Source organism: Dermacentor andersoni, chromosome 8 (assembly GCF_023375885.2).
Source record: "Dermacentor andersoni chromosome 8, qqDerAnde1_hic_scaffold, whole genome shotgun sequence".
NCBI classification, from domain to species: domain Eukaryota; kingdom Metazoa; phylum Arthropoda; class Arachnida; order Ixodida; family Ixodidae; genus Dermacentor; species Dermacentor andersoni.
The window spans coordinates 67,972,283-67,998,554 of record NC_092821.1 but is presented as its reverse complement, the minus strand read 5'-3'; the positions used below and the strand labels follow the sequence as shown (position 1 = coordinate 67,998,554).

General features: G+C 48.2%; 1 long non-coding RNA gene across 1 annotated transcript; it reads left to right on the top strand.

Annotated features, from left to right (window-relative positions):
• Window positions 1–402: 402 nt before the first annotated feature.
• On the top strand, window positions 403–26,272 carry LOC140212890 (uncharacterized). The gene is made up of 3 exons (XR_011889865.1): window positions 403–505; window positions 4,986–5,094; window positions 26,101–26,272. It is a non-coding gene; the product is annotated as an uncharacterized lncRNA (long non-coding RNA).

Sequence of the window (26,272 nt, the reverse complement as noted above, 5' to 3'; positions counted from 1 at the left end):
CATTGATCGTGTGATGGGTTCTGCGAGAAATTTCGTTTTCAGACCTCGTAGGAAACAATTTTGCTACTTCATTATCTCGAAAAAAAATGTACCTGTGGGTTAATGGTCTATAGAGAAACACTGGGGGCTGATAAGGAATGCTGTAGTGGTGGGCTCTGGAATAATTTTGACCACCTGCGTTTCGTTCTGTTTAAATGGCGGCCGCCGCAGCCGGGAGTAGAGCCCGCGACCTCTTGTTCAACAGCGGAACGTCGTACTTACTGAGCCGTCACGTGGGATACATCTAGCAGCGATATAGTTCATGCCTTTCTTATTGTAATATGTTAAAATTAATGGGTTTTGAGACATGGACTTTGTGCAAATGTCTGCTTTCTTTTTTCTTTTCAATTTGCAGTATACCAAGAAATGAAGCTCGCAATGATTCAACTCATTGTATTGGCGTTGGTGTTTCTGGCCCAAAGTGCTTTTACCACAAAGAGCAAGAGAGACCTAACTTTTTCCGGAGGTACATCAGCCCATGAATTCGCCAAACTTAACTGTATTTTTTACACATGTGGCCTGTCGTAGACGCCACTTATACTTTCGCCGTATTTTGGCATCTCTAGTGCGCGCGCATATTGCCACGTTGTAGTCAAGGTGAATAAATAGAAACACTCCAGCTGAAAAAAAAACATGATAACTTATCGAGTACTTAAATTGGAGAACCTTAGCATAAAAAGGAAATCAACACCATAGTGCCAACGTTTCAAGCACGATCGGCCAGTCGTCGAACTTATTAATTCCAGGTTCCCGGTGTACACACATGCGTCCCCGCACATTCCAAAGCAATCGATGGTGCTCACCTATGCACCGGATTTTGTGACAGCATTCACGTCGTGTATACGCAATCTCAATAAATACGCATCTCTCACCATCCAATTTGCAACTATGGTCACAGTTTCGGAAGCATGATATAACAGCAAGGAATATAAATTTAGTCAAGGTGCTGCGCCAGGAAGTGCTCTGAGTCAACTTCCTTTTAACTATATCTGGCTGAGTTCCCCCTATCTTGCCTGCTTCGCTATTATCCTCTTTACGCAAACGACTTCCGCATAGGGACCTTTGGCGCGTGGGGTCAGGTCATTTCGCAAAAACTTAGGAGCCGGCCTAATAATAATAGTGTTTTTTTTTTTAATCAGAAGAGTGGTCCTGTCACCAGAAAAGAGAGATGCACTTACTTACAGAAAGGCAGAGGAGGTTGGCCTATAAGCTATAGCTTGCTCCGGCATCCTGCCCTGTGATGGTGTAATGGAAACGTTCCGTATGGCAGTCCAATAATTCATTATGTATTTCCGGAACATTTTCCGTACGATTCTTAGGGGTGTGAAACAGAATTCATATGGAATCCATATAAATTTTATAATTATTATGCGGAAAGCACGTAGAAAAAATTAGGAAGTTATTGTACTGGTCACGGAATGTTTCAATAGGGCGGGGAAGAAAAGGAGAGGATTTTGATGATGACGATCAACAGAAAGAGAAGCTTACATAGAAGTCCACCGCGTTGCAGCATCTCTCTTGTTTCCGTTGCTGTGCTTGTCGGAGCGAGCGCAAATGACCAAAAAGCAATGACTGCTTGGGCAGCAGGGCAGTAGGATGACTTCAACTTTGCTAGGATCTTTGAAGCGCATGGTTCTTGGTCCTTCGGTTGACCGCATCTGCGCCCTCGCAGCTGCACGCCCATCGCCGTAGCTCTGGTGAACATGTTTTCACTGAAGTTTTTCAGTTAACACTGAATTGCGGGAAAATAATATATTCGGCTTATCGCAAACGCTGAAACATACTTGTACCTTGCACTAGCTTGTTTCTTCAACGTGCCAGTGATTGCAGTAAAGCAAATAATTTTGTCACATACTTACACCTTACATGTTGAGGTCGTATTCACGTCAGCACAGGTGATTCCTGCTGCAGAGTCAAAGCACCGCATCTGCGTTCGTTAAACCAGCATAGTAAGAGCGACGAGAGTGTAGGCTGTCTCACATTCCAATTTCTGCAATCGCAGAGCTCTCTGCAACACTTTCTGATTTACGCATCAGATGTATGCACTCGGAATCTCTTCGACGGGTAATTTTATGTGATTCGCACGCGTCATCGTAGTGCTTAAAGGGAGTCAGCTTTGAGAAAGTGAAAAGTACATTAAGATATGAAATACAAAAGCCTTACGCTGTAGCAATGGGTCGTCACATTATTTTCCAATGAATCTCAGCTGATTACTACCTTACAAGAAACGTCACTACTGAGACATGGCTCGCGGCGCACCAGCAGGATGTATCGTCGCTACAATACCTCTGTAACATAGTCACGTGCGCTGTTTGTTAAACTCCGCGGCCGCGAATGTATGGAGCTTGTTGGCCATGGGCTCAATAACTCCTTTAATGCCACTAGTAACAATTTTAATCGCTGTCCTGGCCTACGCTGAGGGCGTTCTAGTAGGAAATGATATACGTCTTCGTCCGCGTGGCCACAATTTTAACGTCGAATTTCAGCCCGTTGAATTCTCCTCAAAACGCTTTTCGTGTTGGTTGAGCCAATCCGTCATTTTTCTCTTTCCCGAAGCTCAGTATTCCAGCACAATTCCACGGGCCATAATTAGAGTACACAAAGCGTACACAGCGCCTGCTTAGTTCATGTGTGTTCCTTGGTATGTACTAGCTATCGGTTTGCGCTACAACATTCACTTTTCTAGAGCAACGTGGTAACTCGCCCATGAACAAGTCTTTTTAGAATGAACTCCTCTTTTGCGTCTGACGCATGTCGCAGGTCGAAGAAGTCCTGCTCGGCAGAGCTCGCCGAGCGAACGTCGAGCGGTGCTTGCGTCTCTGGTGTCTTTGTTCCCTTTCGTCTAGACCACGAATTATCCACTGCAATATTTTGCAGAAACACAGAAATCTACACCGAACTATAGGGGATCTTATACTCTACTATGCAGATATTTTCTTTCTGTTGGTTTTATTCACTAAGAAAAACAGTGAAAATCTCTGACAAGAAAAACATATATGTTCATTGCCTCTTACAACGTCAAATACAAAGTCTAAATATAAAATGAGAGATGCCACTTTATACCGTCGCCATTACAGAAAGAACAAAGTAAATTAAAATAAAACGAGTGTACTTCTCTCTAGGTGGGATCGGCGGTCGATTCCAACTATTGTGCCTAAGAATGACGCAAGACAATGGTCTTCACGGTGGCCCCACGCTTGCCGCATGTGGGCCAGGCGGGTCAGCACTCTAAAATAATCCGATGACAGTCGACGATACTAAGTCGAGCCTTAGAAGAACATTTTTGGGACCGGTTGGCAAAGTGTATTATGAAAAGGTGACACGCAATGTTGTTGGACTGTAGGCCGAGGAGTGAGCTAGCTTCAAATGGAAGTCCAAATGATGCATATCTTACCCGCAGGGACATCGCAACAGAAAAGGCGCAGAAGAAACGGTTTCTTCTTATGTAGTGAAAGCGTTGCCATAGGTGGCCTATTTGTCCCCAAAACAGGACACTTTTCAAGAGCTTTTGACGCTTAATGTAATAGGTTGGCTTTCCAGCTTCTTTAAGACTACATTTCGGCTATTTTGACTTATATTTTGGTAAATTTAATACTCAGTTTTTATGACCGCATGAGAAGATGAATGGCCGTCTAGGTTATAGCGGCTAGGAAATGCAGTTCTAGGCACAATTAATACGTAATTTATAACCACACAGTAAACAAACGCTTTCCATTATCATGATCCTGTTCTATTACCTCATGCCACCTCAGTTATGACACCTCCACATGTTGGACTTGTGTTTACTCTTACGCCACGTGGCCTGTGCTATACGTAACCTGCTTGCATTTGCAGACAACAGAAAAGAGAGTTTCTTCAATGGCATAAGCAATTCAATATGCAAATGCCGGCTGGTTTCGGCTCTTTTCATCAGTAGGACTCGACGGTTGGGGCCCATGGAGCCGAGGCTCATGTTCCGGTGGCCTTGTGGGATGAAGTCTCACTGTTTACAAGTAACGTCACAGTATATGGTTTAGGCTAGGACAGGTACACAAGAGGTGTTCAATTGTAGCTGCAGATGCTTCATCTGAGTAATGTGGTGAAGTAACTTCGAAAGGCCCATGGAGGCTTCGTGAAAAGGCATAGGTGACCGATGGGGTAGGTGCCGTCGCCACACAGGAGACTCCACAACACCACCTCCTCCTGGCGAGTAAGGCCGTTTGGGAGGTTTTGACCACATTGGCGGGGGGGGGGGGGGGGGGGGTAGAGAGAAAGAAATGAAGACGGATAGATAGGGAGGTTAACCAAGGACGTGCCTGCTTGACTACCCTACACTTGGGGAGGGAGGAAAAGGGAAGAACAGATAAGGAGAGAAAAGAAAAGTAATAGTCAGTCATTCACATGGTGGGAATAAATCTCGTGTGGTGCGGCGGATAATCTCCTTGCGGTGGAGGAAATCACCCTGGGGGTCACTTGGGAAAGGTTCGCCTAATGTAGAGGGGAAGCCCACTGTGGGGTAGCGGTGTCGACTTGCATTAGAGCAGAAATGGTGCCCCGCGAGATCTGCACTACCTGAAGATGACCGGACGCCTTTGCAGTCACGCGGTGTATCTATATGCCAAAGGTACTTTCCGAATATCCTTAATGGTCGAGTTGGAGTCAATGCGTGTTAACATAACCGATGTCGGCGACATGGAAACAGCCGTCGCCAAGTGCGTTGCGTCTCGTGGGACCAAAATTTCAGCCCTGATCAACGGCACCAGAGTTAACATAATTGGCGCTTACTTAATTAGCATAATTAGTTCGAGTTGCCACAAATTACAGCATTGAAAGACCTGTGAAAGTAATACTTCTTAGATAACGGGGGAGATAGTTAGAGCCTACCTTTCTTGTGTAAGTTTTACAGAACCACGCTACGACCCTCAATCAAAACCTTGACTCTTACCACCATGTTTTCGGGGTTACAGATAAATGCAACTACAAAGGCATGGTCATGGAGTCCAATAGCGTAGGGTTCTCATCGCATTGCACAAAATATCATTGCAACCCGAATAACAGAACCCTTACTGTCCTAGGGTAAGGTACTTTTCACCCATACTTTCTACCTAGTGGCTGTAGAGCTGCTTGCGCGTTACCCACGATAGTGTGAATTGCGCTACGAATTGTGACTGTGTAACGCTGTGCATTGTCTGACGTTGTATATATGTCTTTATGTGACACCTACACTGTCCATATATTTGCTAGCGTTTGTTTTCTTCCAGCGCTACTATTTCTGTCTTTTCTTTCTTTCCCCCTTCCTCAGTGTAAGGTAGCAAACAAGAACCCTTTCTTTCTGTTGACCTGTCTACCTTTAATATCTTCTTTCTCTTTCTCATCAATGCTAGTGTACATACCAAGTCGACGCTTAAGCACTTTATGGGATGGCAAGGACGGGTGCGCTTGTAATAAACGAGGCGTTATTGGCAACAATAAATGCTCTACGCCATGAGCAGTAGCAAACATACAATTGTGTCGACATCCGTCGCGTTACTATGACAGTCCACAGAGTGCCTAAATAGTACTGTATACCGACAGATCTCGTTGGGTGACGCCCCCATTGTGGTACACATCAGGCACGTGCCCAAGGGGGGGAGGGGGCCCCCTCACGAAATTAACCGGCATATCCCCCCCTCTCCCACCTACACCAAAACTCCTCACACACATTCCTAAAGCGCCGCCAAATCAATCTTGAGACTTGACAGCTGTTCGGTGGTCAACATTTTGTTGCCTTTTTTTTTCACTCCTTTTGAATGGCGGTAGTTACCGGCATTTCCTGGGGTGTGAAGCCCAGTTTTGTCATCGATTGGGTGCCCGCACGATTAACTCGAGGTGCGTTCTGTTGTCACCATCTATTGCAACGGTCACGCCCATTGCTGTTACTTCGTTAGTTCAACTTTCTTGTTTAGGCTGATCCATGGACGAGGAAAAGGATTCAGTTCGTAGTGAGCTGGACCGTATGCGGCCGGAGAAAACGCCAGTTGGCGTTCAACTTTTCCTGTTGCTTCATTATTTCCTTGAATGATGGCTTGCCGCGACGCTGACCATATACCCGTGATATGGGTTAGATAAGGTGAAAAATAAAATCATGCGAAACATCACCCGTCATGAAATCCTGCAATAACCGTTAAACCCATAAGCAATATGAATGTCACCCGTTACCTCGTCTGGTTTTTCTCTAATTGCACAGCACTTTTCGTGCAAAATTGGCAAGTGGGAACAAGAGTAGTAAGGAGTTGAGAAATTAAGCGATCTACTAAGGGAGAGAGCCGAGGCAAACAACGAAACAGGAAGGAAAAGCGAAAATTAACAAATTTAACCGCTGTTTGTGAAATATTTATGGATCAACATCTTTTTATTTAAAAAGGAAATAGAGATAACGCCTCCGGAAGTGCAGAATGATTCCGTACGTTGTGAATGTGTCGCGAACACTTTTGGTGTCGCCTGTCACTGATCTCGGGGCCGTGCAGATATTAGGAGAGATGGAGTCGGGGGACGCAGGTGGGCACAGCAAACAGATTTTACTCGGGACAAATACAAAATAAAACTCACTCAAAACTCAGTTAACTCCTCACAACACTCATAAGAAATGCAACGCCATAAAGAGCAATCGGCACCTTTGTCGCCAGGGTGTCTGCCAAGTTGACATTTCCAAATTCTCTGAGTTTTCCAGGTTTTCCCTGAGCACCTTTGCAAAATTCCCTGAATGAACCGGAACTTTGTTTTATGTGAAGACAGGCTGACACCATGTTGCCCGACGCTGTCACTCTCTAGTAAACAGGCTGAAACAAAAAAGATGACTTAATCCACTTTGAATAATAAGGAGTAGTATCTATTTTCTTTAAAAAGAAAACAGAAGGAAGGTGTTAGTAAAATGCACAGCGAAAGCAATGGTAAAACTCATTCCAAATTGAGTCGAACATTTTCAGATACGAACGAAAAGGAGATGTATACATAAGTAAATATTTTTGAATATGAGCTTTTTCTATCAACTGATAGCAAGCTCATCAGTATGAGGCCTGAACTTTGTCACAACTAAGATTGTCTCTCTGCAGCTGGCAAGTCAACCTCAACTGTCCTGACATACTCTCAGCGCGTACACAACATCTCAGTGTTGGGCTTCACTGCTTTAAAGAGTTTATTTTGGTTTGGGTGAGGGATACCTGCATCTCTGCGTCAGCCAACACTTTGTTTTTTGAGCTCAAGCTCCTTCAAAGAGGCGGCCGCACGCTTCCCATTAATTCCTCAGTGCGTCGGTCCTTTCTGTTCTCATCCTCCTTCTACCACGCCTTCACCCCATGGATCATTTGAAGCATCCTCTTGGTCGGTTGTACAGTCAACGTCTGATTTTTCGGACTCCTTAGGGGCCGCAAAACTTGCGAAAAATCGGGCAGTCCGAAAAAAAATGAATGCATGTCTTTAACTGCCCTTAAGGGCTAAAATTGCCACCGGAACGTCCGAAAAATACCCTGAAGGCCTGCCAGTACACTTATTAGGCATATCGGTGCTTGTGTTGTGACAGGAGACGGGGATGCACGCGTGTATAATTAAGGAATGCATACAGTGTCCCGTGACAATTGCCCCTTCCCACGCTTGTTATGCTTCACGGCCTACCAAAACTGTACTGAGGCGAAGCTAACTTTCAGAGACTGGCATCACGCAACGCATTGTGCTCTGCGAGCTTCGAAGCTTATCGCGAGGATTACAAAGGCGGAGTCAGTGCCATTGCTGACAGTGGCGAATTCTTTCAATGAAAAACACGGCACCGCACGGCAAGAAGCTTAATAGCGAACGTAGAAGCAGCTAGGCTTAACGTTGCCGCGGTGGTGGCTACGGCTGCCAGCGGATGTGCGTGCGAGAGTGCCGGTTCGAGGCGACGAGATAATCAAGATGGCGGCGGTGGTCGCTTTGATTAATGCCATTTCAGACCTGCAGTCAGGGCAATATATATTGCTTATATGGAGTACATGGTGGTGCCGCAAAACCGCGCGAATTGTCGGGCATGTCCGAAAAATTGGGCGTCTGGAAAATCGGTCGTTAACTATACTCTGGCAATACATCGTGCCGATGACACGGCGTCAATGACGATTCGTTGCGATTCCTCTGTTACTGGAGCCAGCATTAACACGACATTCGTTCCCTTTCAATGATGTTACAGCAAATTTTCCCTAATAGAAGCACAAATTCCCTGAGTTTTCCCTGAGTATTTCCAGACCATTCAAATTCACTAAGAATTCCCGGTTTCCCCGGTTTGTGGACACCCTGTCGCCCACTTAATGATGACTAACTTACGTCCTCATTGCCGGCCACGTCAGTCCTTAGCGCGTTCCGCGCGAAATTCCGGCAACCCTGGCCTATGGCTGCGCGCCAACAAAAAGAAACGCTCTTACAAAGTTCTGTCGTCACACGGATCTCCAAGTCCGATGTGCGTTAGCTCTTGGTCACAGTCGGTGCTCCTGCCGACTGCGTAGCCTTTGCAGCCTTGGTATCGGCCGGCCAGCTCGTCCGTCTCGTATGTCGGTGTCCCGAACTCTGTCGGTGACGACTCACTCCAGCCTCCCTGGCTAGGCCTAACACCGGGTTCCGCCGCTACTTCTTCGAGTGCCGACGAGACGCCCCTGGGACTATCGTACGTGCTGGTCTGCCTCTGAATGGGGATCGTTCCTGGAGTTCCCATCACCGCCGTGAGAGGCTGCAACAAGTCCAAGGAGCCTCGCTCGAACATCGCCGAGGTCGACGGCCACACCCTGGATCGCCAGCGTCACGGGCTTGGCCGAACCTCCATGGCTCCCGTCGCCAGTGCGATGCTGACGCTCCAACCTTCTCGGCCCAGAGCCACGTCGATAATCCCAGCTTGGCGCCGCTTCTCCCCCGATCACACCTCGGGTCACGCGCCTCGAGGGCTCGTGCCGTTCGGACCGATCGGCGCACATCGTCCTCTTTTCATGTTTTGCCGCATGCATCTTACATATGACAGAATGACGCTTCTACAGTTATCAGTGGAGCCGCCTGACGTAGCCACTTCTCTGATGTGCTTGTGTGAGTGTTCTCCTAACCTTCCGCGGTAGAAGCAGTACGTCTAGAACCGCAGCGTCCCGCGCTCTACGACGTTGTACGGGACTGGCGGCCACGCATCGTTACGCAACATCCCAAATAACAATACGAGTCTGTTTCGGCAATTCGTAGAGGCAGTAAACGAGGGATCCAAAAGAACTATGAGTGTTGTGCAAATATATATTTATAATTCTTCCAGAGCTAATTCAAGAAACGCTTCTAGAAATCTTTATTTTACACATTCGCTTGTTTACTTGTTCTTGGCAGTGTTCTTCCTGCGCTTCTTTCGTGCGCGAGTCCATTTGATGTGGTTGCTTGTTTGTCAATTAAGTTAAAGGAGAGGTATATCTCACAGGCGTACCTGTGATTTACACATTACTTAATTTCTCTTTTGCGGGTTTACACCTCCTTATGACGAATGGTGGGCATTATTCACATTTGTACTAGTAAAGGTACCCTGCCCCCTCATTTGCGTAGGAAAGTTACTTTAGGCTACGCACCCACCCCCCTTCCCCCGAAAAAAATCCTGGGTACGTGCCTGCTACACACACACTGCTGGTATTATGGTGTATGACCACTACCGGAGACATAACGTATAAGAGAGAGAGAGAGAGATAATATTTAATGGCAGAAAGGTGGAGAGGTCGCCCTGAATGAAATGCCTCTAGCCTGCTACTCCACGATGGGGAAGGGGTTTGGGGAATAACAGAGATAGGATGTGAAGAGGAAGGAGGGTGGTGGTAGGGTGAATATGATGAGGGCTGCACAGCATAATGTTTCTGTGTAATGCGTACGTGTACACTTCACAGCACAGCACAGTCATCTTCGCGAGCAGAGGTGTAAGTTACTGCAGAGTAGCGAAGAGACTGTCTATAGCGTTCATAATTTTTGCCGCTGTTGGCGCCACTGGCGTGCTTAAACCGGACAGTAGCAGCTGCAGGGCGGCAATTATTTGTCGCAGCATGGCTTTGATGACAGAGTCCGATGGTGATATCTGAGTGCACTGTCCTTGCTCGCGCTGACAGTCTGAGGCCCGTGTGCGCGGCGGTAAGCGTGGTTATACATTCGGTTCGGGGCTTACGCGGCTCGCTTGAAGCAATGGTTTGGAGATATCTACCGATGCCGATTCAATTACCTTCTGTTGGACCTGCGGAATTGGAGCCAGGAAGCTCTCGTCTGGACCTACAACTTGTCCACGCCGACGACGCGTTCGTCTCCTCCGGTGTTGCACTGACGCTGCCACCTCCTTGTGGGACATACTTGCCTTGCTCATTTGGTTCAGTATTTTTTTCTCCTTTTTCTGTTTAGGACAATCCTTGGAATTGGCCTCGTGGGGTCCATCGCAATTCGAGCACTTCGTTTGTCTTACTGTGCATGAAGATACGTCATGGCTGCCGGCACAGCGGAGGAATGCCTTCTGGCCTGTGCAGACAGCGCTGACATGGCCTAGCTTTAAGCACTTGTGACATTGCAATGATCGGGGCACCTGAGGACGCACCGGGTGTCTCACGTAGCCCACCTTGACTAGATCAGGTAACGTGTCTCCCTCGAAAAGAAGCTTGACGCTCGTCGAGCTACCGAAGCGGTAAAAATCGATGACCTTCACTGTTGAAGACAGAAGCCTTTGTAGCTCTTCGTCGCTGATGTCAATCACGACATAGGAGATAACACCTGCCCTAGTGCGACCACTGTACACGACGAACGACCGGTCTTCTATGCGTCCTGGTATGCGCTAGGTTTTCAATTTTTCTAGGGCGGCCCGCGTCGCTACTTCTACTGTGAGTACATTTTTCTTGGTGTTGAAACGCACTTCGTTAATTCCTTTCGGAGCCACATTACCAAGGTAGGTGTTAAGAATCTGTCTGTGTACAGAATTTAAATTCTTAGAGACGTCGAGCGGCACAAAAGCAATCCTGTCAGTCGGAGTAGGTGGTCCGTTGGGGCCCTGCTCACTCACGTCTTTGGTTGTCTTGCGGTATTTTCTCTTCAGTCGCTTGCCCTCCACGACGGTGTAGTCGTTGTCGGAGTCCATTGGCTCGCTGTTGGAGAATCAGGAACTGGACGTATCCATGGCTACTTTGCAAGCCTTACAATATGTCCCTGCGAGACGCAGTGCGAAGAGGCGTGCTCGACGCAAGTGGTGGCGTGTCGTCTGTAATCGTTTCGGACGACTTCTCGTCCAAGAAGCACAATTAAGCCTCCGCTATGACAAAACTAGCGCAGCAAGGCAGGAAGCGACGCTTGCTCATAACGTACAAGAAATAGTACAGTGCTCACGGACAAAAACGCGACATGGAGCATTGAAAAAAAAAAACCTGCATACGTGCAAAGTACTCGAGAGTACCATGTCATGTCGCTAGGAATCTGGTCACCAAAGGTGATGTGGACTCCGATGTAAGTGTACGCGCCAAAATTACGTCGATGTGACGCTAACTTCATTCGTAGAAACGAAAACATGCTGATCAGTTAGCCCTAAATTGACGCGTTTCATTCCGTGAGCATTGTACATCTATCGATGTGGAAATTAAATGTACATAAACGTTTCTGCGTCTTCACGGGTGCATTGAACACAAAAACATCGTACACAGCAACCACTTTATGTATGCACTGAAAGACGTAACGTCAATGAAAATATGACAGGAATGCGGCCCCTCGTGCTGTTTATCGCGTATGTATTGTCGCGGTTCAACGCGAACAAGAGACAATACATTGAGCAAGACGGCGGAACAGCCTGTTGTAAAGCTATCAGAACAAAGACGTCCTTTTGGCCTCTGCATTTCCCCAGTACCACTACACGGAGTCGGTTAAAGCACTATCATCATCGTCTTCTACATGTCTACATAGAGCACGCGTCATTTGCCCTCTCTCTATAAGAGCATAGCCCCGAGGCTAAACAATAAAGTCCGTCGTACAGCCACTCGCTGACATAGGACTTCATGCCCACTGCGTGCACAAGTTCAGAATGGTATTGGCAGCGCCTTGTGCAGTAAGCGCTATCTGGAGCGACCTCGTATGTGACGTCAGTTAGCCGTCGCAGCACTTTATAAGGTCCGAAATATCGCCTGAGGAGCTTCTCGGATAGTCCCCGCTTTCGTATAGGCGTCCAGACCCATACTGGCACACCGGGTTCGTAAGTTACAGGTATATGATGGGCTTTATAGCGACCTGTGTTGTACCCTTGCTGCCGGTGTATTCGCACGCGTGCAAGCTGCCTGGCTTCTGCACGTTGCGTAAACGCATCAGCACCCGTGTCAATGTCGTCAGGTTCGTGTGGTAGCATGGCATCGAGCATTGTGCTTGCTTGCCGTCCGTGAACAAGGCTGAATGGAGTCATCCGTGTAGTTTCTTGTTTAGCCGTGTTATAAGCAAACGTGATGTAAGGCAGAATCTCGTCCCAATCTTTGGGCTCTATAGTCACGTACATTGAAAGCATGCTTTCGAGTGTTTTCTTCAGGCGCTCTGTTAGTCAATTTGTTTGTGGATGGTAGGCTGTTATCTTTCGACGTGTCGTGCCCCTGAGCATCAGGACGTGATCCAAAACCGCTACTGTGAATACGGTGCCTCGGTCTGTAATGACGATGGTTGGTACGCCATGTCTCAGAACAACATTCTCAATGAAAAATCCTGTCACCTCTGCTGCTGTACCTCTCTGGATAGCTTTTGTTTCGGTGTAACACAGTTGATACAATAACCCAGCGGTTACCCGCAGTAGAAGTAAGAACTGGAGGTAGGAGCTAGGATGTCCATTCCAATCTGGGCAAATGGCGCTTGCGGTACTTGAACGGGTTGTAGCAAACCGGCTGGTTTCGTCGTAGGTGACTTGTGCCGCTGACAATCTAAGCAGGTCTGAACGGGGTGTTTCACGGCAACGGGGATTCCTGTCCAATAGTATCGTTGTCGCCCTCTTTTCAGCGTTCGCGTGTATCCTAGATGCCCAGAAGTCATCTCATTGTGACATGCTTCCAGCACTTCAGAACGAAGAGCAGTAGGAACGACGAGCAAATAGCTGGAGCCGATCGAAGCGAAGTTCATTTTGTATAGAACTTTTTTCCTTAAAGGGCCTCTCACCAGGCCCCATAGCAAATGCTCGTTACACATTGGAAGTTGTTACGTGTGCTCTAGGGAGCGTTCTGCCACAAAAATTTTTCAAATGGGCTCATTAATAGCCGATGAAATATTTCATTGCCGCGAATCCATGATTTCAGCAGGCGGGCTCCACTGCCAAGCAGGACGCTCTCTCCACTCGCCCCGTCTAGGTTCCGCAAGATAAATTCCTTCCTTGTGTTCTCCCATATCGCACCTCGAGGATCGCGTAACGCATACCTCACAGGCCCCGCCTTCAATTGTTTTCTCCTCGCTGTCCTTTTTTTTTTTTTTAACGCTACATATTTCTGCTAATGGCGTCGCACGCGAACTGTTGTCTTGTTCCTCTAGCGCTCGCTTTTGCGCGCTGTGCACAAGCAAACATGACTAGCAGTATAATTTAGCGCTACGCCAATACTGAGGCAGAACAAACGGCTAGCAGAGCATGATCACGCGCTGGAACACGGTAGAAAATTGCGTAGTTTCGGTACCTGCGCACGTGACCTCACGGTCGTGGGAACAAGCAGACGAAGCGGAAGAACAGCTGTCTTGCTTCGGTGCAAAGTAAAGCAAAAAACACGCAGACATTCCGTTTGTGTATTTTATTATTTTTCTAAACTTCAATTCATCAATTCAAGCAACAGATCGCACAGATAACAGATGTCTTGAATAATTCTCGAAGTTACGTGTCACCACGAGCGACATAACACTGCGGACACCAGTACCTAGGCGCCGGGACGCGAATACGTCATCCTCCGGCTTGGAGCCTGGCGGCCCGAGGAGAAGGAAAAACGGCATTCGGTTTGAAATTTCAGATCTTTCCGTTGCGCGTAGCGATGTAATATTTTGCAGACATGATCATTATTGCGCAATGTATGCTCTGCGCTTGTCAGCTTAGAATAGCCAGACCTGGTGATGGGCCCTTAAAGAGAAACGATGACAATCCTCTTCCGAAAGCCTGAGGCGCGGTCTGAGTTTGTCCCTCCAAGAAATTAATCAGGTCAAGCAGCTCAGGGTCGTCACGGTAGATGTGTCGAAAAGACTGAGGATTGCTATCTCCTCTTCATCGGCAGAAGGAGCCGACTATATGGGTGACCGAGACAGGCAGGCGGCGTCGGTACCGCGTTTCCCTGACTTGTACATGACCGTCACATCAAACTCTTGCAGTCTAAGGCTCCAACGTGCTAATCGCTCAGAAGAATCTCTAATAAGATTTGCGAGCCAGCAGAGCGAATGATGGTCGCTGATAACTTTGAAGGGGCGACCATACAAATATGGGCGAAATTTTGTAACCGCCCATACGACAGCGTGGCACTCCTTTTCAGTTGTCCAATAGCTTACTTCTGCACCTGAGAGAGTTGTGCTTGCATAAGCGACCACTCTTTCTGTGTCCTCCTGGCACTGCACAAGCTCGGTTCCGAGACCAACATTGCTGGCATCAGTCTCAAGCATTCTAGGAGCTGCCTCGTCAAAGAGGGCAAGCACAGGGGGCGTTTGTAAACGGGTCCGCAAATCGGTAAATGCAGCTTGCTGTTCGTCGCCCCATACAAAAGCAACGTCATCCCTCGTGAGGCGAGCTAACGGCGACGGAATGCGAGCAAGGTATCCGATAAAGCACCGATAATATACGCAAACGCCCAGAAAGCGCCGGACAGCCTTTTTATCCGATGCTACAGCGAACTGTGCGACAGCGGTAATGTTGTAAGGATCTGGGCGGACAACGGCATGACTGACGACATGGCCAAGAAACTCTAGCTCCTAAAAGCAAGAATGACATTCCTTCGGCTTTAGGGTGAGGCTGGCGGACCATATTGTCTGCAGAACGGCTTTAAGCTGGTCAAGGTGCTCTTCAAACGTTGCGGAAAACACTACGATATCGTCGAGATAGACTAAGCATGTTTTCCACTTCAGCCCAGAAAGCACGGTATCGATAAGCCGTTGGAAAGTAGCAGCTGCAGAGCACAAGCCGAAAGGCAAGACCTTAAATTCGTGTAGCCCATCTGGCGTGACAAAAGCGGTTTTCTCGCGGTTTCTCGGGTCTATCTCAATTTGCCAATACCAGATCTTTAAGTCCATGGAAGAGAAATAACGAGCATTTCGAAGCCTGTATAACAAATGAATCGTTTATGCGGGGAAGCGGATACACGTATTTTTTGTCACCTGATTTAGCTTTCGATAATCCACACAGAAACGCAGGCTGCCGTCTTTCTTCTTGGCCAAATCTATACCGGTGATGCCCAAGGGCTCTTCGAAGTCTGAATCAATCGGCTTCGAGCATTTGGTTTACACTGTTGTATCACCTAGCGTACTTTTAGGGCCACACGAGAAGGGTTCTGATGAATCGGTCTCGTTCCCGTCCTTTGTGATTATTCGGTGCATAGTTAAAGGCGTCCGATCAACCCTTAACGTCGACGCAAATCAGTCGTGGAACTCGGCCAGGAGCGCAAGAAGCCGTTCTCGCTCGTGTTGCGGTAAAGTAGCGTTTACGTCAAGCACAGGTGCCGGGTCTTGTGCAGACGCCTCCTCGAGCACTGAAAAGCAGCTACGACCATCAGCGATGTCGACAAAATAGGCCACCGCCGTGCGCCTCGGTAGGTGCCGTCGCTCTGTGCTAAAATTAATTAATAGGTCCGTGCGCCCATCACCCACACGTCGCTAAATTAATTAATAGGTCCGTGCGCCCATCACCCACATTTACGATGCCTCGTGCAACGGAGATACCATGAGTAAATAACAGCGGTATTAATTGGTCTGCAACTCCTCCACAATCAAACGGTACGTCACATGCCACGGAAACAAGCATACAAGACCGAGGTGGGACGACCACGTCGTTTTCGATGAGTGTAAACGAGTTGCATTGCGGCGATAAGCAGGGAATGAAATTAGGACTTTTATAAAACGTAACCGAGCGGTCCGGGATGTTGATTATGGCACCATATTATTTTAGAAAATCCATTCCTATGATCAAATCTTTACATGTTGGAAGAACGACGAAAGTGGCCACGAAAGAAGAATCTCCGATGGTGATTCTTGCAGAACAGCTTCCAGCAGGCATGAGCAGTTGGCCACCTGCAGTCCTTATATGGGGTCACGTCCAGGGCACTTTTACTTTCCGAAGGCGAACGGCTAGACCTTGACTCATTACGGAATACTCGGCACCAGTGTCGACTAGTGCTGCCACTTGCTGTCCGTCAACGGAAACAATAAGATTTACGCTCACAATTTCGTCGGTATTCACAATTTCGTCGGTATCAGGGTTTGTTGGTTTCACAGCTTCTTGCATCTGAGTTATTGGGGGTTTTTCATCGTCTTGTTGTAAGCCCGCCACAACAAGACGAGACAAAGAGACAAAGATGACGAGACAAAGACGAGACAAAGACAACAAGACAAAGATGTCTTCTTCGTCTCTGCATTTCCCCAGTCCCAGAGGTCGCCGCCGCTAGTTTCCACGGGGTGGGCTGGGCGACCTAAAGTTGTCCTGGACTTTTGCTGTCCCTGAAGGTCAGCAAAAGGACATCAATTCGGTGAAGATGAATCAGCAAGGGACGGAAAGCGTGACCGTCGGTCGAAATCGGTCTGGGGATTAGGCAGATAGTCCTCGTTCAGAGTGCGCGTTACCGCAGGCCCTTGAAAAGCAGCATCGTCGGGTCGTAGCATGTTGTCGACACAGGTGCGTCGACCGTCAGACCAGAATTGACGAGGTCGAAAAGAGGTGTCGCGGTACCAGCAAAAGCGGGCAATATGGCCGATGCCTCCGCAGTTATAACAGAGGGGGCGCCTGTCGACAGTGCGCCATACGTCCGTTTTTTTCGGGTTTCTTTAGAATTTGCGAAGGCCTCGAAGCTTCGTCTTGCGGCGGGGACCAGAATGCAGCTGACGGCGGCTGGCGGTAGGACGGAATCGGAACAACGGGCGGACGTCTCAATGTTGCCTCTGGTGGTGACGACAAAGGTGAGGCTCTCGGCGGCTGATGGTGCGACCGCATGGGCGTCACAGAGGGTTGACGTCGTAGAGCATCGGCATAACTCACGGGACGCTGCTCGTGACTAGGATCTCCTACCGAGAACGCTTGCCTAATTTCATTACGCACGACTTCAGCGACTGACGCCACGGGTGTGCTCACTGCCGATGCCCAGAGGTTCTGAAATTCTTCGCGGAGAATCTGCCGAATTAGGTCACGGAGAGAGTTGTGATTCCTAACAGTCGTTTCGGTGGCGTTGAATGGAGTGCTGACGGCAAGCGATCGTACTGTCTGCACCTTAGATGGAGTGCGTATACTAGTGGCTTCCTTTATAAAATCAGCCACGGTACTCGGTGGATGGCGCGCAAGTCCGGCGAATAGTTCTTCTTTGACGCCACGCATAAGTTATCGCAACTTCTTTTCCTCAGGCATGTGAAGGTCAGCTCTACGACGCAGTCGGGTCATGTCCTCGGAAAACATTGCTACGGTTTCGTTCGGTGTCTGGATGCTCAACTCAAGCAGTTGCTGGGCACGGTCCGGTCGATCGACACTCGAAAATGTTTCACTGAGCTGACCCTGGAAATCATCCCATGTAGTGATATTGGTCTCACGGTTTTCAAGCCATGTGCGAGCACTACTGTCAAGACGAAATACACGCTTCTGTTGAGCAATCCACTCATTGACTTTGGCAACACGTTTGTACTGGTCAAGCCAGTCTTCAACGTCTTCATATGCACCACCATGAAAGCGATCGGGAACCATTGGTTGCAGGAGGGTTACCTGGGACGGACAGTGAGTAGAGTTGTCTTGTGGAACTCGTGGAACCTGTGGCGGACTGTCGATCGCCACAGGCAGAGGTAGACAGCGCCCGGACGAACGTTCCTGGAGGGGGTGGAGCTCGGGAGCAAGGCCTAGCAACCGCCGAGTGGAGCGGTGCATAGGAGCGGTTAATTGGAGACGGGCTGGATCAACGGCACCCAAGAGGAATCCGGAGCGTCAGGCAGGGTTGTGTACCCCGCACCTCTACCAGTGTCGCGGTTCAACGCGAACAAGAGACAACAATACGTTGGGAAAGATGGCGAAACAGCCTGTTGCAAAGCTACCAGAACAAAGATGTATTTTTCGTCTCTGCATTTCCCCAGTCCCACTACACTAAGTCCGTTAAAGCACTATTCTCATCGTCTTCTACATGTCTACATAGAGCACGCATCAATATAGCTATTTAAAAAGAAACGGAATGCCATCTTTTTTACCGATGACAGGCTGAATTACAGTCAGTGTAGTGACCTGTTTATTTTTATGTGGTACTCGGCCAGGGCATTCAACAATCAATGTCCTTTAGTTACGTGATTGTGGCGCTGTTTTAATTTTCTCTGGTGATTGCCGGTTTTGTCAATGCAGCTTGCCTAGCAAACTCTAAACAATATTCCCTTGACAACACCAAAGAAATGGTGTTTTTCAACTCGAACTCTGAAGAGCTGGTGTTTGAGCTTGCTTGCAGGAATATGATAGGCTTGGTTGCTATAGTCAATGAACACTCTTCAGAATAGTCTATTCGCTCCAGGAACGTAAGTTATTGAAACCCGCTTTTTCTGTGTTACACTTGCTTCAGAATGGTAGCAATAGGTGTCAGGAGCACGTCTCTTTTAAGAACTAATACAGTGGTTGATAACAGTATCCATTGTCGCCCAAGCCTTCATAAATACATAATAATGTAACGACCGTCCGTCACTATACGTTGTCCCCCGCTTCTGGGAAATTCAGTTAGCTCACCTGGCTTCCATGTGGGGGTCATTTGCCCCTACTCCTTCTTGGAAGTGAGGTGGCTTCCCGACAGCGGCGCCACCACAGCCACTCAGCAAACAGCGACTTTTACTGTAGAATAAAACAAGTCGGCTCTCCGTTCTCAGTAAAACTTTGATTTCGGCGAGTTGGTTCATGGCTATTCAAAAGGTGCAGCGCGACTGGGGCGGAGACAGAGAAACACAAACCACAAAACAAGCGCTGTGTTGTGGTTTGTGTTTCTCTGTCTCCGTCCCAGTCGCGCGGCGCCTTTTGAATAGCTCCGTTCTCAAACTGTCAAAATGTGTATTACTTGCCTCCGCTAAACCGAGCTCTCAACAATACATAAATATCACCGCCCAAGCACTACGTACAGATGGTTAACTAGCGTAGCTAAAAATTGCGGCCTCGGTGTTTATCACTGGGTTAATTCTGACGGTTCACTAAACGACGGTTTGGTAAGCTGCCGGATCCTCGGTACGCAGTTGCTGCTTGCGCTCGGCTGCAGGAGCCTGTTCTTGTGCCCGGGCTGCAGCATCGGCATGGCGTAGACGACCTCGTTCCCGGTTTTGCTCGCGGCGTTGCTTATCGAAAGCTGCTTGCTCTTCAGCAGTACGTACGACGCGTGGCCTACCCATTTCGGAGCCGGAGAGAAACTGCTTCGCGCGCGCTCGGCTGCGACGGAGAGCAATATGCCAGCAGTGTTCCAGCAAGCGGAAACTCAAGAGAGTGGCCAAGCAAAGACGCCTGCAGCCGAACCTAGAAAGGCAGTCATAGCCACCTCCGATTACCCACAAATTGAGGAAACAAATTGTTTCCCACCTCTACCGACTGGCCTACCAGCTCCAACTCCTCCCGTGAGAGCTGTTCAGGAGAGCACAACTGGTTCGGTGGAAAAGACACGGGTCTCTACGTCCTGGGCGAAACACGCGAGTGCGACACTCGACAAGGCCACGAAAACACATACTGATTGATATCTGCGCTTGTCAACGTTTCTCGTAGCTTCCTCGCCCCAATGCCCTCTCCCGTGGCTAACGCCAGCCTGACCCTGCTTGACTTTTTTTCTTCTGTTCTGGCAAAATGGCGCTAACGACCCAATTACCTAGCCTGAAGAACATTCGCAACAAGGCCGCTATATTTCAATGCAATGTCTGCAACCTTCGCTGTCGTCTCTCCGATTTTAGACAATTTGTGTACAAGCACCGCTTTCCGGTGATCGCCATTCAGGCTCCTGGGTGCGCACCGGCATTCGGATATACCATTACACTTTCACCGACAGGAGTGTATACCAGCAGAGTTATCATGTCGTTCGCACTGATTCCACTTTCAATGTTCATCTTGTTTGTCTCAATGGTTTATCTTTCAATGCTCATGCCATACCAGCCGATGCATCCAACGAGTATGCTGCAATGAAGTGGAACAACCTGACCGTTACATGGATTGTGGCATACATACCACTACGGGCTGCATTTGATGTGGATAGGCTGCAGGACATAATAGATGGAACACCTAAACCCCACATACTAAGCAGCAATTTCAACGCGCATCACACCACCTGGAGCGGTAAGAGGCCTTCAAGACCGCGGTCGACGCCTCTTTTATATAGCACATCGAAACAAACTAGGAACTCTTAATGATGGACAGCCAACCTTCTTGCAGAAAAGACCGATCCAGCGGACTCGTCATGACCATGATCTCCTCGCACCGCATGTCTACGTCGAGCAGGTTTGCAGACATTGAAAGTCATGGCAGTGGTCACGTACCAACCTACAACTCTTTGAGCCGTCCTACGCGGTACAAGCAACGAAGTGCGCTTCGTTGAACTGGGAAACGCTACAATCGCAGATTCATACCTACCTGGATTGACGTACGAGGAGTTGTTGGTGCCATAAGTCGAGCAAAACAAAGCAGCGCTAAGCATCTGAAACCACCTCGAACTCATTCAATGGCCATCATTGAGCATGAGTGGGTCCAAGACATGCACCGCAGATCGAACAGACGTGCGCGTAGGACACTGTCTGTAGATGACATTCGAGAAGCTAGGCAAAAGAAAGACATATCCAGCGTCACCTAGATAAGCTTGACAGAAAGCAATGGCGGGCTTTCTGTTCCAAAGCTCATCCCAGAAAAGGGCTGTCAAGAATATAGAGCATTGTGCACCGCCTTAGAATCTTTCCGATCAACTGCATCCTTTCAGTTCTTACACTATCCCGTAATTACAACTAGTAGGACATAGCGGAGTCTTTATGCCCTAAGAACGCTCCTGCAGCGATGCTCACAGCTTTGCCCCGAGCGACACAGGAAGTTTCAGCGACAGTGAGCATACTGCAGCAGACGAACCTTTTTCGAAAACGCAGTCGCTTGGCGCGTTACCATTGGTGAACAAGGCAACATCTCCTGGCCCTGGCTGCGTCAGCTACGCTGAGTTATCACATTTAGGCGACAAGGCAACAATGTGCCTTTTTACCACCTTCAGTGCCAGGAGGGAGAGTGGCCGCCTTTAATCTTGCTGGGAACAAGCTCCTGTAATTCCTGTGCTCAAATCTGGCAATTCTCCAACACACATACAGTCCTATCGATAGCTCTTCTCAGTTGAGTCGGAAAAATTATGGAGAGCATGGAATTGACGCTCATGGACTGGTTGCTGATGAATATGTATGTCTACCCTCCACAAATGTCGAGATTCAGTCCAGGAGCGTCAATTACATCTTCTCCGTGAGCTTTCCGACTGAACTCGCCCAGTTGATTTCAGAATATGATGAATGTGGTTCCGAACCCTTTCATCGGGCTGCTTCTTCAGTGCCTGTACGTAGATGATATTATCGTGTATTTGAAACGCTAGCGTCTCCGTGAGCAACATGAAACATTAAATGTCACGAAAATTTAGGACGCAAGTGAAATTTTACGACCGACACGGTCAGGAAGAATTCTGGTTCCGAAAATTCTGGAACACAGCATCTCTCATTCAAGTGGCAACGATGGTTTTTTGGCGGACCAACATGGAACTGACAAATTGGTCTACGTGACGCCGCATGAAATAACGCACGAAAAGATATGTACAATCACGTCACGAATGGCCCGCCATGGTGGCGTAGTGGCTTTCGCGTTGCGGTGCTAAGCCCGAGAGCGCAGGGATCACATCCCGGCCACGGCGGCCGCAACTGGGTGGGAGCAAAATGGGAAAACGCCTGTGTGCCATGCATTGGGCTCACGTTAAAGAAACCAATTTGGTTAAAATTAATCCGGAGTCCTCCTCGACTGCGTGCCTCACAATCTTATCGGGATTTTGGCACGTAACACCCAAGAATGTTTTGTCATGAATGCCCCTGTGAATAAGGTAAAGTTTAAACTAATTCATTGTTGCACTTTTTTGTAACGATTGACATCGAAGACAGAGCTTTCCTTACTATTTCTAAGCTCTTGCAAACAAGACTGCATTGACGGGCGAAGCTGCGCAATAACCAAGCCGATGGCACTTGTCGTGTCCACGCGTAGCGTGATCAAATTGTCGTATTCACAGCCGCCCTTTTGGCGCCGAGTTTTGCTGTGTTCGTGCCGCCAAGCGGCAAGCACACAGCACGCAGAAAGGTATGACTCGCCTGCAGATCAATTTCAAGACGGGGCGCGCGCGACCGCGCAAAGTACGCCGCCTCCCCCCCTCCCCCATCTCTCCTGCGCTGCCTCCCCGCTAACCTCCCTCGCGCGCGCGATTGAGCCGCGATCATCGGCTCCCCTCGCGCGCTTTCACTTGCACGTACAGCATACGGCGCGCGGCGACGGTGTTATCGCCCTAGGACTTTATACAGAACATCACGGCGACACCGACGCCGACCGCAGAAATGCGCCTGGAGTGTCCATATAATTATAAAAAACACGACAGAACTCATCTCACCACGAATATCGATGGTAATCCAAATAGCAATCCAGCAATGCCCGTCCATTGTGGGCACGTTAAAGGACCCTGGTGGTCAAAAAATAATCCTATCACTATAATCATTATCACTATATCACTATAATCACTATGGGGGTGTGACAACGAATGCAGCAATTCAGTACTCATACAGTACTCATGCCGCTAGCATGAGTACTGTATGACGACAATGGCGTGACGACGGCGGCCTAACGAGTGTCGGATGACAAAGCTGGAAAGACGGCGATGCAACGACCACGAATGGTGCATCACGACCACGAGCCCATAGCTAATGGCCCAATCAGGTATTCAACTTAGGTCACTGGGTTGGCGTAAGATTAGATTAGATTAGATAGATAGATAGATAGATAGATAGATAGATAGATAGATAGATAGATAGATAGATAGATAGATAGATAGATAGATAGATAGATAGATAGATAGATAGATAGATAGATAGATAGATAGATCGCCCCCAGAAATCGCGTGGAGTATCTTCAGAGTGCTTACGCATAAAAGATTTAATTGTGCAAAAATATTCACCTGCTTCCTCATCCGTTTTCTCACACGCACTCATGAGCATCTACCGTTGTTTTAGACATCGTTGGAACAGTCTATAGGTCTATAGGGGAATTGACAACCCGAGAGAAGCTTCTGTGTCTTCACTGCTGCTCTCATTTAAGAATTATCTTGCCGAACGCGCCAAAGCGCAAATCTTGCTTCTTGTCATTGAAGTATTTCACCACCCACAGCTGAGATATATATGGTACGGCAGACTCGTTGCCGCTAGCCCCAACCCAGCTGTTGTCGCTTCGGAGCAGCAGAAGGCGACACTCCGAAAACAATCTTCTCGAGGAGTAGGAATAAACTTTATTTTGGCGCAGCAGATTTAAGACCTAGGTCTGTCTACCTAGATGACGGCCTCGAGCCCTTCTATTCTTCGCAGCCAATCGACGCAAAATGAAAGCTGGGCAGATATTCGTGGCGTCGCTGTGTGCGAAGCGCGAATACGGGCGAGCCTCTTCGCAGTGCACCGGCGGTATATATAGTTTGGCGCTGTTTACAAGTCGAACATGTTGGTATCGAAAGCTTCATTTGCGCTAGAGGTTTGACAGTGGTCATCGCTTCTTATAAAACATGCAATCTAGACATAGCCTTGCTTCAACGGTAATTGTTTAAGGTTGAAAAAGAAGTCTTACACAGTTTTCGCATTGGCGGCGACTATACATTAGGGCAAATCTTTCGGTTGCTGGGGGCGGCCGTGCTATGACGCATTCGCTCCCCCAGCGGGAAAGTTCTGCTGTCTTTCGGGGTGTTCATTATGGTACTGGAATGCACATTATTGTACTGAATGCATTCCAATATCGATCACCAATTAGCCCACCTCTCCCTGGTGATTATGTTACTTTCATATTGAATGGGCCCTGTTACATGCATTCCAATATCGACCACCAATTAGCCCACCTCTTCCTGGTGAATATGTTACTTTATAATTAAATGGGCCCTGTTATATGCATTCCAATATCCAACACCAACTGTCCCGCCACTCCCTGGTAAATAATTATTGTACGTAGCCGCACAGTACTATCGGGATGTTGGAGAGTTAAAAAAGTTTTGCTCATCATCATGCTTATCGCTTTCACTTTTCTTTTGTGAGTGTGTGTATGGGGAGGGGGGGGGGGGAATGACGCTGTGTTGGGACACGGAAGCGACAACAGGTTTTCGTCGGTTGAGCTCCATGAACGGCGCGACTAGCCAGCACTAATCGAAGAATTTTGTAGCAGTGGGTGTCACGGAAGTGGTTGGATCATTGCATGGGGCCGCGAATTTATTTCTTTGCTGCCTCGATCAACTGTACAGCTAACTTCTTTCATATCGAAAAGTGGTAGAACACGACATCGTCGCGACTGCCGGGGTTCATGCAGCCGTACGCCAATCTGGTAGACGCATCCAAGATTCTGCGAGGGTCTATCTCTGTAGCCCAATACATTCACAATTAAAGGGCCCCTCATCAGGCCCCATAGCAAATATTGGTTATACGCTGGAAGTTGCTACGTGTCCTCTAGGGAGTGTTCTACCGCAAACACTTTTCAAATCGGCTCATTAATAGCCGAGATATATATATTTCAGTGCCGCGATCCCAGGATTTCACAAGGCGAGCTCCACTGCATAGCGAGACACTCTCTCCACTCGGCCCGTCTAGCCTCCACAAGCGAAATTCCTTCCTTGCATTCTCCCATACCATACCTCGAGGTTCGCGTTACGCATACGTCACGCGGCCCGCTTTAATTTTTGTTATTCCGGTGTTCTTTTTTGTTTTTTCGGCGCTGCGCATTTTCGCTGACGGCGTTGCGCGCAAGCTGTTCTGATGTCTCGCTTCGCGCAGTGCACGATTTTGCGCGCTGTGCACAAGGACGCCTGACTAGCGGTGTAATTCAGTGCTGCAAGAATACTGAGAAAGAACAAGCGGGTCGCAGAGCATGATCCCGCGCTGGAACACGGTATAAAATCCGTGGGATCAAGTAGATTTCTCTTGCTTCAATGCGAAGCAAAAAAAAAAAAAAACGCGACCATTCCGTTTGTGTGTTTTATTATTTCTCTATAAACTTCAATTCGTCAATTCAAGCACCAGATCACAAAAATAACAGATGTTAACTTGAATAATTCTCGAAGTCACGTGTCACCTCGAGCGCCATCGCACTGCGGACACGACTACGTAGGCGTAGGGACGCGACTACGTCACCGTCCGGCTTGGAGCGCGGTCGCCGCGAGAGAAACGAAAAACGGCGTTCGGATTGAAATTTCAAACCTTTCCGCAGCGCTTAACGATGTAATTCTTTACAAACATGATCGTTAGCACGCGTTGTATGCTCTGCGCTTGTCAGCTCGAAATAGCCAGACCTGGTGAGGGGTCCTTTAAGGGAAACGACATCGGCAGATTTGGAAATAAAATTGCCCTGAGTAGACGCAGACAATGATGACGGCGCTGAAGCTCGGAAGCGTAGCCTCGCGTCGAATACTGCACGGTGTTGCTGTCCCCGAACTTTCTTCCCCGCTCCGTGCGACCGCAGGATGCGGAGCCACTGAAAGTTTTGTTTTGCCTATTAATATGGAGCAAAAGAAAGCTGTAAAATGGTAAATTGTGCGCTTGCTTCGTCCTAACCGAAATGTTTTGTCTAATTCTAGAGCCACTTCAACTTTTTTTAAAGAAGGGCACTTGAAAAAATAAATGGACTTTCTTCATTCCATGTTGCAGGTGTCCGCCTCCTCCCGGCTACAAAGCGACATCTCTAGTTCCCAACGTTTATCCAAACTGCTGCTACTGAATTACCTAAATGCATGCTAGAACCTTTTCTCGACAGGTTCTTATGTTTCATTTCACCAGTCTACAGTCTGTTTGTAACGAATAAAAAGGTATTCTTAATGAA